Source organism: Equus przewalskii, chromosome 9 (assembly GCF_037783145.1).
Source record: "Equus przewalskii isolate Varuska chromosome 9, EquPr2, whole genome shotgun sequence".
Classification (NCBI taxonomy): Eukaryota; Metazoa; Chordata; class Mammalia; order Perissodactyla; family Equidae; genus Equus; species Equus przewalskii.
In genome coordinates this window covers 27249589-27255588 of record NC_091839.1, presented here as the reverse complement: position 1 = coordinate 27255588, position 6000 = coordinate 27249589, and positions in this window count along the sequence as shown.

Genomic DNA, 6000 nt, shown 5'->3' with positions numbered 1-6000 from the left:
ATTCATTACCTATTGTCTGTGGCTGTTTTTGTGTTACAGAAGCAGAGTGTAGATGCAACAGAGACCGTATGGCCTACCAAAGCTAAAATATTTATTTGGCCCTTTACAGAAAAAGTTTGCTAGCCTTATTTTAAGCCACTATGTTTTGGGGTAATTTCTTACACAGAAGTGGATAACTAATACACACCAAATCTCCCTGCCCCTCAATTTTGGACTAAGACATGAGACTTGCTTTGGCAAATAGGATGTTAGCAGTTGTGACGTGAGTAGAGGCTGGGACTGTGCTAATGTGGCCAGACTCACCTTTTTGCGCTTCTGCCATCGCCATGACAAGAATGTGACCTGGCTAACTCACTGGTCTAAGATGGGTGGAGATAAGGGGAGCAGATCTGCTCCTCACTAGAACCTGATGGCCACCTCAGCAAAGTCCTGCCTAGATCAGCAGACCTCCAGGTGACCTACAGACATATGAGCCAGAATAAATGATTATTGTTTTAAGCTACTGAATTCTGGGGGCAGTTTGTTGCACAATCTTATTGTGGTTACAACTGACCAATATGTATTCCCAGTAGCAACGTAAACAAGAACTTTTCCCCTTGGCTTACGGACAACACAGGAATGGTCATTGTTTTTAATCTTGATATAATATTATGTGATAACAAGAAAAATTCTACATGGTATGATCTTAACCGGGGCAAAAAAAAAAAAAAAAAAGCAAAAAGCTCAAGGAGAAGAAAACAAGTGAAAGAAAATACTCTAAAATGTTCACAGAGATTGTGCTTCAAATACACTCGTTCAGTTGTCACTGATGGTAAGTTACTGTAAGTCACTGAGGAAAGAAGGGGAATTTGTTCTGGGATCCAAGGAAGCACTGAAGAGCTTTGCAACAACAAAGATAGCTTCTGGCCTGCAGCTGCCTGTGCTTCCATCTTTGTGAGGATGGCTCACAATGGGCCGGGCTTGTCTATCTGCCAGATCCTATGCTCCTGACTACAGCATGGTGGGGGTGTGTGTGGGGGGTACAAATGGCCCAACCGAGGTCAGGAGTCCACATCCGCACCCATGAGCCAGAGCAGTGAGTTACACTGCACTGTCAGGGCCATGTGCCCGGTGGCCCTGAGGGTGAGGCACTGGGAGTAGGGGGCGTTGCAGAAGAGGCAGACACTGCAAGGAGGACAGGGAGAGTCCCCGAAGGCCATCCTGAGAGAGGCCCTTGGGTAATTTCCTTCCACCTTTCTCCTTTGTTTAAAGATTTTATTTTTCCTTTTTCTCCCAAAGCCCCCCAGTGTTACCGAACCTGAAGTGAGTTCGCTCACCCATTGCACAGCAAGCCAATCTCTGACACCGGGTGTGGTGGAAGAAAGTAGGAATTTTATTTTTTTTGCACAGCGCTGAGCAAGGAGAGAGGGCAGCTAACGCTCAAATCCCAAACTCCCCGAAAAGCTAAAAGGAAGGGTTTTTATTTGGGGCTTTAGGTAGGGGAGGGGGAGCATATGGCCTTGCTGGTCGGAGCTTTCCCACCAGCCTGTCTTTGGCCTTGAGACACTTGCAGAGAGGAGGGAGCTCATGACCTTGCTGGTCAGAAGCTTTCCCACCAGACTGTATCTCTTTGTGGGGAGGAGATAGTCCAGGTGCTTGTCCTTAACAGTGTCTGTCTCCATGGAGGATAGCGGATTCTGGAGGCAGGAAGCCAGAGAGTAAGCAGGGAATGAGTGTTTTGGTTTTAACCCCATATATGCTGGGTTTAGTGTGGGGAAACGGATATCAGGGTCGATATCACCAGTACATAGTTGTGTATTTTTAGTTGTGGGTCCTTCCAGTCGTGGCATGTGGGATGCCGCCTCAGCACAGCCTGATGAGCGGTGCCATGTCCGTGCCCAGGATCCGAACCAGTGAAACCCTGGGCTACAGAAGTGGAGCGCGAACCCAACCACTTGGCCATGGGGCCGGCCCCCCACCTTTCTCTTTTCACTAAACAATTAAAAATGAATTTTAATGAAGAACGTTAATTTAAGAAGATTAAACTGTATTTCTCACTGATAAGGTCTTTTAAAAATTTAAATTCTGTAAGCCAATTATATGGTGCCAAAGTCAAATTAGGGAACAACGTATGCTTGGAGAAGCTCCCCTCCCACCCCTGTCCTTTCCATCCTGGTTCCTCTACCACCTGTGGATAAGTCATTTTGCATTAGTTTTTGGTTTATTCTTCCATTATTCTTTAAATATATATTTATGAATAAATATATAAACAAATATAAACGTGTGTGTCACATGCATAGATATATACACATACATATCACAAATATGTGCCTCCTTCCCACTCTCATGGGTAGGCCTTGTAAGTCACTAGCAACATGCAGGGACCTGTAGTCCTCTTTCAGGGAGGGCAGTGGAAAATTGCGACCAACAATTCAATTGACTGATTTTCAGTCAGTGAATATGCATTAAGCACCTAGTATGTGCCAGGTATGAGGGTGAAGGAATGAGCTGGGCAGATATCTGGGGGAACAGTGTTCTAGGCAAGAGGGAACAGCATGTACAAAAGCCCTGAGGTGGGAGTATATTGCATATTTGAGCACCAGGGAGAGGACCAGTGTGACTGGAGCTGAGTGAGGCAGAGGGAAGGGAGTAGACAGTGAGCTCAGAAAGGCAGCAGGGCTGACCTGGCCAGGCCTTGCAGGATGCTAGTGCAGACTTTGGCACCTCTTTGGTTGTAGTGTGGACTTTTACCTGAGGGAGCTGGGAGCCCTTGAAAATTCTGAGCAAAGGCGGGAGGTGCCATAGGAACTCTGTGGGGAAATAGACTTGGGGACAGGGATAGAAGCAGGGAAGTTGGTGAAGCAATCACTATAAGAGGTGCCGGCAGCCAGGCAGGCAGGAGGAGTAGGCTGCCTTCTGGGCAGGTCTGAGCATGACACTGGCAGACCTGCTGCCCAATCACAGGTAGGATCTGAATTAGGAGAGTCCAGACAGTGGCGCGGTGTCGACCTGCACCAGGGGAAGAACAGAAACACTGGTGACCAAGACAGGCAAGGCTGGGGGAGGAGCTGGGGCTGAGGGTGGTGCCGGCATTCGGTTTGGGGCATGTAAGATGCTTGTGACCTTCAGGTGGAGTATGGTGAAGTATCAGGTGGAGAACTCCAGACTGTTTGAGTCCGGAGTTCAGGGATGAGTCTGGGCTGGTATTGTACACTTGGGGGTCATCAGCAATAGAAAATCCGAAGAAAATGAGGTGCTGACTAGAAGAAGGGGTAGAAGGAGAGGGCTCGAGGCAGAGGAGTCCAATTCTGGTGGGGACCTGGTGTGAGGAGGGGTAAAGCGGGTAGAGTTCGACTTCCTTTCCCAAGACTGAGGCACTGTGGCCTTCATGGGCTCTTTCCTCCATCAAAAAATATAAAAATTTTCTATTTTATGACTACATTGCTATGAAGATAAATATAATCCAGATAGGTTTATATTCATTTTTCTCTTCTTTTTTTTTTTTTTTTTTTAGGAAGATTAGCCCTAAGCTAACATCTGCCACCAATCCTCCTCTTTTTGCTGAGGAAGACTGGCCCTGAGCTAACATCCATGCCCATCTTCCTCTACCTTATGTGGGATGCCTGCCACAGCATGGCCTGGCAAGTCGTTCATAGGTCCACACCTGGGATCCAAACCAGCCAACCCTGGGCCACTGAATCAGAACACGTGAACTTAACCACTGCGCCACTGGGCCAGCACCTTTTCTCATCTAATTTTAAAGGAAATGATACATTTTTGTGGACGCTTAAAAGTATTGTGGGGGAAAAAAAAAAGGGGGCCGCCCCCGTGCCCGAGTGGTTAAGTTCGCATGCTCTGCTGCAGGTGGCCCAGTGTTTCGTTGGTTCAAATCCTGGGCGCGGACATGGCACTGCTCATCAAACCATGCTGAGGCAGCGTTCCACATGCCACAACTAGAAGGACCCACAAGGAAGAATATACAACTATGTACCAGGGGGCTTTGGGGAGAAAAAGGAAAAACTAAAATCTTAAAAAAAAAAAAATGTGTCTCTCACACACACACACACACACACACACACACACACACAAAAAGTATTGTGGGCCCTGGACACTATGCCTTCTGTGCCTGATGGAGAAGTCTAGGCACTGAAGAAGATCAGAGGCCACACACCAAGGCTGATGGAGCTGGGGGCAGGGCTCTGACTAGCGTGGCTTTGTAACCTGAGTGAAGGATGTTATTCTTTAAGAGCAACACATGTAACGACAGAGAGAAGGTGCCAAGGAGAGACAGGGTCTGGTTGCTGCCCAGGTTCCCCTTCAAGGAGGGACTGCTGTTAGCTGTGGGCTCCTTCAGGTGCCAGACTTATGCTCCTTTCCTAGCAGCTTCTGGCCACTAAGCAAGCCAGGCCACTGTCCAAGGGCCTGGATGTGTGCACCCAACAGGAGACTCCTCTAAAGGGCATTCTTTACTCTGGGCTTATCTCTGGGCAGCAGTGTCGTCTGACAGTACCTCCTGCCCAGGCCTGCTTTCTCCCCCTTTTTGTTCTTTTTCTTTCTTTTACCAGTGTTATTCCCCAATAAACCTTGAGAACTTCCAACTCCATCTCAGCGTGTGCTGACCTCAAACTGCAACACTTGAAGCCAGGCAGTCAGGAAAATCAGAGGAAAAGGAGGCAGGGGTGCTGGTACGTAAAAATTCAAACGCATTTATGAGATAAACAGACTCCAGCATAGAAATGGACAGACAATATGAAGTGACTAGCTCCAAAACAGATTTGGTAGCTGGTGAAAAGACATTCAGGAATTGTGCAAACTCGCTGGTTATTGAGGACATGCAAGTTAAATTAATGATGCACTTCACTTTCTGGACTGGACATTGTGGTAGGCAGAATTCCAAGAAGGCACTCATGATTTCTGCTTCCTGGTGTCACACGATGATTAGGTCGTATGGCAAAGATGATAGGATTGTGAAGATGTAATTTAAGTCCCCAAATCAGTTGACTTTAACCAAATCAAGAGGGAGATTATTCTGGGTAGGGCTCACTTAGTCAGAAGCCTTTAAAAGAGGGCTCTGATAGAGACTCTGTCCTGCTGACTTGAAAGGAGCAAGCTGCTGTGCGCTCTGCAGCTGCAAGGAAAAGTATTCAGTCACAACCCAAGCGAACTTGGAAGCAGATTCTTCCCCAGGTGAGTCTATGGATGAGAATGTAGCTCACTGACCCCTTGACGGTGGCCTTTGGAGAGCCTCAGACAGGCCCCGGGGAAGCTGTGCCAGACTCCTGCCAGGAACTGAGACAATAAACGCACATTGTTTTAAGCTACTGGGTTTATGGCAGCTTATCACAGCAACAGGAAGCAAGAGAGATATGACAGGCTTAAAGAATGAGGGTCCCTGCTGGCGAGCCTGGGTGGCGGTGACCTCCACACTGCAGGTGGCACATGTAGGAAGGGAAATTTCATAACCTGTGACTAAAACTACACAAAATATTCTTACCCTTCTCCTAGCGTTTAGGCGTTCCACTGGTAGCAGTTCTCCCTAAAAGAGCCTTGGCAGTCTAACAAATGCGAATTTGCGAGGAGGGTTTACTGCGTGCAGGGGGCAGGGGTGTGAGCAGATGCAGTCCTCACACAGCCTCTAATTGCCCCGATTGTCAAAGGATAAAGGCGAGTTTCAGAGTCGAAGTCCTCTGACTTGAGTTCCGGAGGTAGAAGGCATCTATGCCAATCTGAGGCAGAAGCTGTGTCTGAGTCCGTGGTGGCTGTTAATCCTTTTAAGTTGTCATAAAAATAATCCCAGTTATGGATAGCGATAAAGCACATCGTCAGATGTTAATCGTCTAACCCGGGGCCTGGGTGCACGGGCATTCACACAATTCTAAGTTTTCTGAACATTTGAAAATGTTCTTCATAGAATGTTGAGGAACAGTAAATCCAACAAACGCAGTACTTTTCTGCGTGCACGCCCCTTCGGCTGAGGGAATGACCCCGCAGTTCCTAGAAACTCTCTCTGAGCCGCTGATA